Source organism: Schistocerca nitens, chromosome 7 (genome assembly GCF_023898315.1).
Source record: "Schistocerca nitens isolate TAMUIC-IGC-003100 chromosome 7, iqSchNite1.1, whole genome shotgun sequence".
Lineage (NCBI taxonomy): Eukaryota > Metazoa > Arthropoda > Insecta > Orthoptera > Acrididae > Schistocerca > Schistocerca nitens.
The window spans coordinates 573,373,757-573,386,549 of NC_064620.1; the positions used below are offsets into that span (position 1 = coordinate 573,373,757).

At 42.5% G+C, this 12,793-nt stretch overlaps 1 protein-coding gene across 1 annotated transcript in view; it reads right to left on the reverse strand.

Moving 5' to 3' along the window:
- Positions 1-11,849, reverse strand: part of LOC126195138 (solute carrier family 22 member 1-like) — a 286,230-nt gene extending 274,381 nt beyond the window's left edge. The window contains exon 1 of the mRNA XM_049933636.1: positions 11,514-11,849. The gene's annotated coding sequence lies outside the window, so the exon portion shown is untranslated. The remainder of the gene's footprint in view (positions 1-11,513) is intronic.
- Positions 11,850-12,793: the final 944 nt, after the last annotated feature.

The following is a 12,793-nucleotide window of genomic DNA, read 5'->3' on the forward strand; positions in this document are numbered from 1 at the left end:
TATATTCCCCATTCTCTTCGATGAGACCTAACATCTTTCTCAAAATCTTCCCTTCCTTGGCCACCAGTTTTTCGATTAGGCTTTTTTGAACATTACTAGGCATTCAGAAGTGTACAAGACCTCCGCACAGATAACACTGCAGTAATGCTTTAGCTTTGCATTAAACGATACTGAACTTTTGTTGTAGATGTTTTTGGTGAAATGGAATGCCATTTCCATTTTGTTCATGTGTTATATGAAGGCTTTTTTCTCTGATAAGGAGGCTGTTATCCATTCTCCGAGATATTTAAACTTTTCAACTCGCTTAATTTTGCCTTGACCCACTACAAGCTCCCTTGGTGGTGAATTCATGTTCGTTATAAACTCGGTTTTCTCAAATGAAATTTGGAGGACAGTCTTCTGTGCTTGTACGTTAAACTCATTAATCTGTCTCTCAGCTGTTTCATGGAATCAGAAAAAAATTGCAAGATCGTCTGCAAAATCGAGACAATCGATTTCAAGATGTTGTTTCTTGTAACCCAGCCTGACACTATTTTTAATTCCTTGGTTTTCCAGTTCTTTGTGCCACTCACAAATCACCTTCTCGAGGCACAGTTGAAGAGCAGAGGTGAGAGCCTATCTCCTTGCCTCACTCCAGTCTTTATTTCAAAAAATCGAGTCGTATGCCTTTTTGAAATGCACAAGGGTCACGACAAAATTTTTATTCCCGAGCTTCAGGTACGAAAGGATGGATTTGAGGTTCATTATCTGTTTGACGCATGATCGCCCCTTCCTGAAACCTCCTTGATACTCTCCCAGCTGTGGGTCTAGCTGTTCTTCTGTCCTAGTTTGCAGAGCTTTCGACAGAATCTTGTAGGTTGTTGATATGAGAGATATACCACGATAGTTATTTACATCTGTTCTGTCGCCTTTCTAATGAAGAGGATGAATTAGAGCAGAATTCCAGCCATGTGGGAGTCTTTCAGTTTCCCAAACCTGGCTGATAATTTCTGTTAGTTTATCTACTGATATAGAATCTTCCCCTGTTGCTTTGTTGTTTTTAGGCGAGTGAATAATTATCTTGATTTCCTCTTTCGTGGATAGTGATACTTACTTAAAAGTAATGTTTTCTTCAACTTGCGAGCACAACGATGCTGATATAATGTAATTTCTCGTAAGATAAGCAGACTGATGATTTCATATGACTAGCCTGTTGTGAAAGTAAGGTAAAGTTTGCAAGTGCATAGTTAAAGTTAATGCCTTAAAAAATCAAAAAATGTTCAAATGTGTGTGAAATCTTATGGGATTTAACTGCTAAGGTCATCAGTCCCTAAGCTTGCACACTACGTAACCTAAATTATCCTAAGGACGAACACACACACCCATGCCCGAGGGAGGACTCGAACCTCCGCCGGGACCAGACGCATTGTCCATGACTGCAGCGCCTTAGACCGCTCGGCCTTCAAAAATCAGTTCGTAGTTTTAACGTGTGCTTATGTGACTGTTCGCAGGATTTGAAGTTTCTTCTCTGTTTCTGACGTATTAACCCTCGCTCGGCCTAACCGCCACGTGCACACAAAGTAAAGGTATTGTGAGCAAAGGCCTTCATACTGGATGGAATAAGTGATTCTATGCAGAATGAACCCCAATTTGCATTACGTTTCTTTTTGACATATAGTGACAGTTATTGAATTTATGAATTTTAATGGGAAGGTTCTAAAATGGACTCCTACACCAACGTCTTCATACAATACATCCCCAGCAAATCGCATGCTGGAAGATATCTTGCACCACTACTAGTCATTTCCTTTCCTGTTCCATTCGCAAATGCAGCGAGGGAGAAACGACTGTCTATATGCTCCCATACCAACCCTTATTTCTCTTATCCTCATGGTCGTTAAGTGAAATGTACATTTGTGGCAGTACAATCGTTCTGCAGACTGCTTCAGATGCTGGTTCTTTAAATTTTCTCAACAGTGTTATTTTCTCTACAGTGTTTTGCGAAATGACCACCATCTTCTCTCCGGGGACTCTCATTTGATTTCACGAAGCATATCCTAATACTCATGTGCTGACTGAACCTACTGGTAACAAATGTAGTGTCTTGCTTCCGCAGTGCTTCAATGTCTTCCTATAATCCGACTTGGTGATGATCTCAAGCACTCAAGCAGTACTTAACGATGAATCACAGTATTGTTCTATATGCAGTCTCCTAAACAAACAACTCACGCTATACTAAAACTCTCCCAATAAAACGAAGTTGAGCATTAGCCTTCCACACTTACATGCTCATTTCATTTCAAATCGCTTTCCAACATTTAGCACCTAGACATTTAATCAATGTGACTCTGTCAAGTAGCACATTACCAATGCTACAAGGCGTGTTTTTTAAGTAAAGTCTAGTAGTTCGCGCGCATACCGCAACGAGCGCGTGCGTCGTGTACTGGCATGCCTCGGGAAGAACTGTGCTCAGTTTCAGCTCTGTAGCTAACCTGTACGGTTCTGCTCTGTTCTGTGCTTTCAAAATGTTCAAGACTATCAACTCGCCCACCGCGTGTGAGGTTCGCTCAGTGATACGGTTTTTGTCAGCAAGGAACCTGTCTGCTGCAGAAATTCATCAACAGATTTGTGAAGTGTCAGGTGATACTGTTATGAGTGAAAGCAAAGTGCGTAAGCGGGTACAAGAATTCAAAGATGGCCGTGACAACGTCCATGACGAAGACCGCTCCTGTCACCCTTCTTTGATTACAGACGATTTGGTGGCTTCAGTTGAAGCGAGGATTCGTGAGAACAGGCGCTTCAGAATAACAGGTCTCTCAAACGAATTTCCTGACGTGTCGAGATCAGTCCTTTACAACATTGTTTCTGAACACCTAAAGTTTAGGAAACTGTGCTCCCGTTGGGTCCTGAAACGTCTAACAGAGGACCACAAAAACCAAAGATTTGAGTGAGTGATGAAGTTCTTGATTCGTTATCACGAAAAAGGTGATGGCTTCTTGAGTCAGATCGTAACTGGAGAGGAAACAAGGGTTTCGCATATCACGCCCGAATCGAAACAACATAGCATGGAATGGAGACACACACACTCACCTCTAAAGGTGAAGGCCAAACAGTCTCTGTCCCAGTGCAAAATCATGGTGTCGGTGTTTTGGGATAGGCATGGTGTTTTGTTGGTCGACTTCATGCAACGATGAACCACTATCAATGCAGAAGCATACTTCCAAACCCTGAGAAAGCTACACAGAGCGATTCAAAACAAAAGACATGTTCACAAAGGGAATTGTCCTTCTCCATGACAATGCAAGACCTCACACTGCAGGTCAGACCTGCCATTTATTGGACAGGTTTGGCTGGGAAGTTTTAGACCACCCACCCTTCAGTCCTGATCTTGCGCCGAGCTATTACCATCTGTTCCTCCACCTCAAACTACACCTCAGTGGCAACCGTTACAATGATGACGACGACGTGAAAACGGCAGTGAACCCTTGCTTATCAGAGCAGGTGGGAAGTTTTTATGAAGAGGGTATTTTAAAATTGGTTGAGAGGTATGTTATGTGTTTGAACAAACTAGGCAACTATGTCGAAAAATAGAGTGAAGTGTGTACTTTCTGAAAATAAATTTACTTTTTTGGAATAATTTTTCATTGTATATTTATGTTCAAACGGATCTTACTTAAAAAACACACCTCGTATATCGAACATTATGGATTTTTTCTCCTACTCACCAGCATTAACTTATATCTTTCTACATCTGTAGCAAGGTGTTATTCACCACACCAATCAGAAATTTTGTCCAAGTCGTCTTGCATCTTCCTAATCACTCAACGACGACATCTTCCCATACACCACTCCATAATCAGCCAACAGGTGCACATTGCTGATCACTCTGTTCTTCGGTTTGAGCAAGAGAACTGCTGCAGTGAAAGAGCCACAAAATGTTTCATTACATATCCAGGTGGTTTTTTATTGACTGATGCAAACGGCGTTGAACTTTACACGTTCCCAACATTTCTGAGACCATTATTAGCGCCCAACTAAACTCTGAAATTTAAAAAATCTCTGAGAACTTTCACTTTTAAAATTACATGAGATAGATGATATTTAGTTTTTGTAGATGTTTTATTGAACGACTGACTAACAGGCCAATGAGACAATTGGTACAGCTTATTTCAAGCAAACATTTTTATAGAATGATGCAATTCTCTGTGCATCACGAGGGCTATTCTACAGGGTGCGGCAGTCAAACCTGCATTTATTATTAGTGCACGGAAGCGCTGAAAGTAGTTGTGGAGGGGGGGGGGGGGCGGCGAGTAACCGAGGTCACGAGTGTGTTCCCCAAGACAAAGCATTTCAGTAGCCATGGAGCAGTGGACTGAGCAACAACGGTCGTTTGCAGTAAAAGCGTTCTACCAAAGCGGTAGCTATGGAGCCTCTCAGCATCGTTTCCAGACGCATTTTCAAATTAATTGCAATAGGCCGGTGCCTTCGGTTAACTCAGTAAAAACTTGGGTCGAAAACTTTGAAAACGTCGGTGAAACGACAAGGGAAAGAGGTGGTAGAGCGAAGACAGTGCATACTCCCGAGAATGTGGAATGTGTAAGAATTGCTGTGGCAAGGAGGCCCCAGAGATCAGCGCGTAGACAGTCTCTTGCTTGGAGTTTCTGACAGGACTGTCTGAAGGATTTTGAGGTTAGACTTACATCACCACCCACACGAAATCCAAGTGGTTAACACTTTGAATAACAACGACTTCGTGGTCCAACAGTATTTCTGTGAAAGTCTTTTGCAAATGATTGAACAGAATGAGGAGTTTGTTCACAACCTCTGGATGAGTGACAAGGCAAATTATCACCTCAATGGATATGTGAACAAACAGAACTTTACATATTGGAGTGATCAGAACCCTCACCAACTCCATGAAAAACCCCTGCAGTCAACCAAGACAACAGTCTGGTGTGCAATGTCCTCACCAGGAATAATAGGCCCTTATTTTTTTGAGAATGAAAGAGGGCAATCTCTTGCCGTGAATGCTGAGCGCTATTCAACAATGTTAAGGACATTCTTCACACCTCAGCGTCATCAATTTGCAGTGAATGATGAAACATTATTTCAACAAGATGGAGCAACTAGTCACACGGCCCGCGTGAGTATTAATAATGTTTTCAATGACTTTTTTCCTAAGCGGGTGATTTCTAAGAATGGAGCGATTGTAAACATAAGCTTCTGCGGCCGTTGTCACAGTTGGGTTTGAGGCCGCATTGCCATCTATAAAATTCCGACGTTTCGGCGACTGTTGCAAGGCGCCTTCCTCAGGGCAGTTAACAATACACCCTGAGGAAGGCACCTTGCAACAGTCGCCGAAACGTCGAAATTTTATAGATGACAGTGCTGCCGCAAACCAAGAAGAATTTTATCGACAATGGAGCGATTGCTTGCCCCCCGCCCCGTTCACCCGACCTTACAGCTTGTGATTCTTTCTTATGGCGTTACCTTAAGAGCAAAGTGTACGAAGAAAGACGTCATAACGTTGATGATGTCAAAGCAAGAACCCAGCTGGAAATCGAGAGAATTCATCAGGGTATTCTCCGTATTGTGATGGACAGCTTTGTAAATCGCCTGCGAGAATGCCGTGATCGAGAAGGACGCCATCTTGCTGATGTTATTTTCAAACAATGAAAAAATGTGTTGATCTTTCTTAAATGCTTTTTAACGTAGAATAAGATTATATGAATAAAATTTTGATGTCTGGATCCATATTTATTTTACACTCATTTAAAAAATGCAGGTTTGACTGCCGCACCCTGTACGACTCAGTTTCATAATGTGAAGCCAACTATCCACATTGAGGGTAGATACTCGTTACAAAACATTCTTCCTTTGCACTAAGCGTCCCCCTAGCGACATTTATTTCACCCTCACCCCGTACCAAAAATGGCTCTGAGCACTATGGGACTTAACATCTGAGGTCATCAGTCCCCTAGAACTTAGAACTACTTAAACCTAACTAACCTAAGGACATCACACACATCCATGCCCGAGGCAGGATTCGAACCTGCGACCGTAGCGGTCGCGCGGTTCCAGACTGAAGCGCTTAGAACCGCTCGGCCACCAGCAGCCGGTTCACCCTGTACCCCCATTTAAAATGTTTGCACTGTACTTTAGCCTACTGTATGTAAATTACTTGACTGCTGGAATCCTTAATTCTGAACTGGCCGAAATTGTGAGACTTCAAGCTGCCAATGCTTTGTTTATGACCACTGTCACTCTTATCGACAACAGCAACAACAACAACAACAACAATAACAATAAGCGTTAGTCCATGACGAATGATTGTTCTTACTATTAAAAGAACAAGTTCCAGACCCGAAAACACTAGCAATCATGAAACTGACACTGAGAGATACAAAGTCAAATGTTAAATTTGTTGGGGAAACTCAGATCCTTTCGACATCAAATCGGGAGTATGAGAAGGTGACGGGCTTTCTCCATTAATTTTCGACTGCGTCCTTGAGAAAGTGATAAAAGACTGGTGCAAATAGATATCAAATCTAAAAATTGACCAACCAGTCACTGAAGGCAGAGGAAAGTTCTCTAGATTGCCTAGCGTTTGTTGACGATTTAGCAATCTTAACTCGCAACGTTTCATCAACCCAAAATCAGATTGAACTTTTTAAAGAAACTGCAGAGAGGCTGGTCTCCAGTAATTTTAAAAGACAAAATAGGTGACCTGCAACAAACAAGCACCAAAATTAATGATGACGAAATGTGGCAAAATTAAACCAGTTTCATCACTATTTAAATATCTCGGTGAAAGCATTGAGAAAATGGAATCGAAACAAAAGCAAACGAAATTACACGCTGAAAGATCGAAACTACATGCTGACTTACCCAAAATAGTTACAATAAGAAATGTTTTTCCAAGTAAACACAGCTAAACATTATAATACAATAATTAAGCCAGACTGCTTCTGTGGATTAGGAACACTAATTCTGAACAGGAGGAGGACACTGAAAACATTGAGAAAGACGAACGTAAAGTCTTAAGGAAAATTCTAGGCATAGAAGTTGTAGACGAACAATACCCACTCAGAGACAACAATTAATCAGGCTTTGCACAAATATACGTAGTGACATTAGAAAATGCATGTTAAGATTCTACGGACGCGTTAAAGAATGAACCCAGACAGAGCTACAAAACAAACAGTCGAATTCCTTGACAACAGGAGTAAAATCAAAACGGAGCTGATGAAATGGACTGGCGAGATAGGTGCTAATCTGAAATTGGCAGGAATTACACCAGAAATGTCCATAACTGTGAAATCTTCCAAGTCCAAAGTTCACATATGGCAAGTTGAACAAACACATGAAGAAGACTGGAACAACATTGTGTGAAGAGAATAAAGAAATATGGGCACAAAGGAAGGCAAATGCCCACCTTTCAGTACTCTGCGTATTTCTAATAGGCTTATTCGCAAATAAAAATAAACAATAATACTATGTAGGCCCTGCAGCGGTGTAGTATCCGTTGCATAGTTGCTGTTATGTTATGCTGTCAATTAGTTCGTTTAGTTTTGCTAAGTGAATAACGAAGAAAATTTTGTTTTATTGCGAGAATTAAATACTACTTGAAGGAAACGTTTTCGTGAGATTTTTACAAGTATATGCTGTACAGGATGATTCATAAAGAATACCACAACTTTAGGAATTTAAAACTCTGCAACGACAAAAGGCAGAGCTAAGCACTATCTGTCGGCGAATTAAGGGAGCTATAAAGTTTCATTTAGTTGTACATTTGTTCGCTTGAGGCGCTGTTGACTAGGCGTCAGCGTCAGTTGATGCTAAGATGGCGACCGCTCAACAGAAAGCTTTTTGTGTTATTGAGTACGGCAGAAGTGAATCGACGATAGTTGTTCAGCGTGCATTTCGAACGAAGTGTGGTGTTAAACCTCCTGATAGGTGGTGTATTAAACGTTGGTATAAACAGTTTACAGAGAATGGGTGTTTGTGCAAAGGGAAAAGTTCTGGACGGCCGAGAACGAGTGATGAATATGTAGCACGCATCCAGCAAGCAGTAACTGGAACACAGTATCTGGAGATGTTAGAGAATTGGCTGTTCCCTCAGCTCGAACAAGAAGCACAACAAATAATATTTCAGCAGGATGGAGCGCCACCACATTGGCACTTCTCTGTCCGTAACTTCCTGAACGTCAACTACCCGAGGCGATGGATCGGCCGCCAGGCAGCCCGTGACAGAGCACTTCATCACTGGCCTCCAAGAAGCCCTGATCTTACCCCCTGCGATTTTTTCTTATGGGGGGTATGTTAAGGATATGGTGTTTCGGCCACCTCTCCCAGCCACCATTGATGATTTGAAACGAGAAATAACAGCAGCTATCCAAACTGTTACGCCTGATATGCTACAGAGAGTGTGGAACGAGTTGGAGTATCGGGTTGATATTGCTCGAGTGTCTGAAGGGGGCCATATTGAACATCTCTGAACTTGTTTTTGAGTGAAAAAAAACCTTTTTAAATACTCTTTGTAATGATGTATAACAGAAGGTTATATTATGTTTCTTTAATTAAATACACATTTTTAAAGTTGTGGTATTCTTTTTGAATCACCCTGTATATCTCTCAATGTTACTGTTGTACTTGCGTGGTACAAAGTACAAAATGTGTGTGTCGAGGGTGGACTAAGTGAGGAAGATGTTGTTCACACATTGATATGACTAACAGTAACACCTACCAAAAAATGTTCAAATGTGTGTGAATTCCTAAGAGACCAAACTGCTGATCTCACTGGTCCCTAGACTTACCCACTACTTAAACTAACTTACGCTAAGGACAACACTCACACCCATGCCCGAGGGAGGATTCGAACCTCCGGCGGGAGGGGCCGCGCAATCCGTGACATGGCGCCTCTAACCGTGCGGCCACTCCGAGCTGCAAAACCTACCACAATGTGGCACATGTTAATGACAGTATTTGAAAAAAAAAGTAATTATTTGTAACTTTTGTCACAAGTGATAACAGCAATGATCTTTTAAAAATAATTTAGTTTCATGGTCAAAGCACAACATTAAAGCCTTTGGTTTTTACCCCTCAGGAAATTACGTTTTACCCCTCAGACGGTAATTATCCCCAGGTTAGGGTCCACTGTTGTAAGTAGTATCCTTTCTGATCTTTTGACCTTGTGGAAAAAACTTATGGCGCATTATGCCGTTAACAATCGAATAACATAGTGACCGTAGTCTTCACATTCGACAGCAGTGCTGACGTTTTTCGGGTATCGGCAATCCACAATGCTTCCACTGGAATGATTGTGCATTAGTTACGTCTTCATATCAATAAACGCATCATATGCACTGTAGCTGATTTCATCTAGCAACTCCTAAGCAACTTTCATTCACCACAGTTTTCGTCCTGAAACCAACAATTTTGGAACAAATCTTGCTGTCACATGTACCATACACAAAACTTCCGGAAAAATTTCATGGTATGAGCAAATTGATAAACGCATCAACATCATCAGCATCTTCTCTGATTGTGCTTCGGCGATCGTTCACGATCATTTCTTTCACTTTTTCTACGATTCATGATGGGATGGAACATCCAGGGCGCTCGTGAACTTCGTCTTCACTGCTGTATTGGCAGAAGAGCCAACACGGTATTGCTAGAGGAGGCCGAAATGCACGCGTTTAATTACACGCAGACTGGCGTGAGGTCTGGAACATTACAAGGAAATGAGAACTTCGAAAAACGGACGCAGTTGCTGTCATACTTAACTTTAATCCATAATTGTAGAACATCGGTCTGACGGTACAGTAATAAGAAGCTCAATATAAATTGGTAATGGCGCCTTGCTAGGTCGTAGCAAATGATGTAGCTGAAGGCTATGCTAACTATCGTCTCGGCAAATGAGAGCGTAATTTGTCAGTGAACCATTGCTATGAACGTCGGCTGTACAACTGGGGCGAGTGCTAGGAAGTCTCTCTAGACCTGCCGTGTGGTGGCGCTCGGTCTGCAATCACTGACAGTGGCGACACGCGGGTCCGACGTATACTAGGCTACCACCTAGCAAGTGTGGTGTCTGGCGGTGACACCACATTCACGGTCTTCTTCTGAATGCTAAAATTACTCGTAAGCTCTTATTTTACTCACAGTAGACCCACCAAAAAGAATATGTAACATTTATAATACTTGCTGTAATTTTTTCCGTGCCTATAATAAATCTGTAACACAGATTCTCTGGTCCACTTTTATACAAAATAAATAATCGCCAATATTACCAAAACACGTAAGTAACCTGTTTGAGAGCTGACAATAGGCTATCTAACGTGGCTTACACTGCATAGATACTTTTCAGTCATGTTTAACAACACAGGAAGGAGAACTTAGCGAGAATCGGACTAAATGGTATCTCACACGCTCATATTATTGCACAATATTTATTTTCGGCATTTATTTGCGGGACGCGACATATCGACACTCAAAGATATAGAATTCGCATGTATTGCGATTGCAGGCGCTACATTTTGCAAACAGAAAAACAAGAGGAAGCGGCAATGGGCGAAAAAGTGGTTTGGTAGGCGCCCTACACCCTGCCGTTCTATCATGCTAAGATAACTTGGAATAGAGCCAGACAACAGTCGGAATGTTTTAAGAATGAACGAAGAACCTTTCAACGAATTGGTGAACGTCGTTACACGTTTTCTACACAGGAAAAAAACTTCATATACTCGTCCGATTTCCCTTTTCACACAGTTGGAATCGAGATGTATAAACCTCAAACTATATGATACATTATTGTACACGATTGGTAGGTAGCGCTGAGGCGAACATACGTAAGCAGTATCAGTCTTATTTCCCTGCACGTAACCACTTCTGTCGAATATTTCTACAGCGAATTACTGAAAAGTATTACATACGGGATCAAACTGCTCTCCGAGCTCCTTGCAATAAATGATTCATATGTCTTTCCTTACGCATTCATGTTATATGGCGTTTACATGTGCGCAAATCACAAAGTCTCGACAGGCACTGCCGAGGTTGCAGAATGTCACAATTTATATTGAGCAGGTGTTCATATTTTTAATGCTCTGCAGCAAGAAACGGTTATGCAGTCTCCTTCTATATATTACGCAGACTGTCAGTACCGCTGCCAGACGTCAATATTATTCCACAATACTCGGTACTGCTCAATAAATATAGAGCCTACAAGGGCCCCTAACAAAACACACTTAATTACGATACACAATTCGTGTTACTTTTCGAACACACATCCTGCATGACCTTCACCTTGCCTAAAGCAGAGCTGGCAATCACGTCCTCTTGTTTATGATAGAAAACACTAAAATATAGGTGATATGAGAACAAATGTCAGTTTACTGGCATAAGCAGTAAGTTAACTCGCACTGAGAACAGAGAGAAATTAATAACATATGGTTTCAAGCAGTTTGCTGCATATGCAAACAAGGAGTTTACTGGCTCAATTAAAAACAGAGAAGCTGAAAGCGACTGTTGCAAACACTTACCTCCTATTGTTGTCACGACAGCACTCACACAAGTCGAATGTAGGGACGCCGAAAGCCTGCAACAATGAGGCTCAGCCGCCGATCCGTGAACGCGGCTGCATCACGCGGCCTGTTTGTGGAACGACACTCGCGCTAAAGCACGCGTTTAATGGCCGAAACGGGTGGGGCGTTTTCCCCAGGCACGCAATTCCAGCTCCCTCCAATTTTTCTCGTTTCTGTCGGTGGCTGAGAAACAAAGGACAGACGGCGCCGTTGCGTCAGCGGCTGACGAGTTGTAATTGGCGCGCAGCGCTGTGGCTGTTGCTCTGTCGGCCGCCACAGATACACTGCACGGGCCTCTCAGCTGCTGCCTGACACACACACACACACACGTGCCCCACCAGACCGCCCGAACGCTTCGCTTCGCCTTACAAGTCACTGGCGCACACAAGATACAAGCTAGGCAGGTGCGACATAACACAAGAAAAAGTATCATAGTTTTGTTTTATTTCGTCTTTCTGTGCTCCGTATTTCACTTATCTCTCTCATCGGCAGGAATATTCTCGCGGTGTCGTGAACGCTTCTGTGGAGTGTACACCGTAACCCACATCCCGTAGCGCTGAAACAAATACTTGCGTGAGCTGCGCATACGCAGGAGACATCTGGCGCATTCAGTGGGCAGCCGACCGCTATACCCTGTTCATCGTAAGTTCAACACGAAATCAAACAATGCAACATGTATTCCTCCGCATTTAATGTTAACTTTTTGGAGTCTCTTTCCGCCGGAATCTATATGACGCCCTACCAAATGAACTGAAACGATCCTATGGCACGGTGAAGTTCTGCAGACAAGTGTCAAGTCTTTTCAATTGCCGGAGAAAATCCTCGACCCTGCCAAGAATCGAACCCGGAACTGTTCGATGACAGTCAGACGCGCTGAACACTCAAGCGAGGTGCGGACACACTGCCAGACAGTCTCGTCCATTATCACCTTACGCTTCTTCTACAGCCTTGCACTACACTGTACTGGCGCATTTATCCTGCGTCTGCGCTGCTATCTTCGCCATTGGGACCCGCATATGCGAGGATTACGCTGCAACTTATCCTAAAAGCAAAACAACGACACGTTAAATTCGCTGCGGTATATGATTCGCAATAATGACGAGGAGCAGGCAAGCAGTATGGCTTCAGTTTCCATTGAGTGCAGTGTGCAAAGGCAATGAGGCAAAACAGTAAGAAGACTGGAGGTGGAAACGAGCAGGATCGGTCTCCTAGAAAATGAATCGAAGACCGAGTATCTT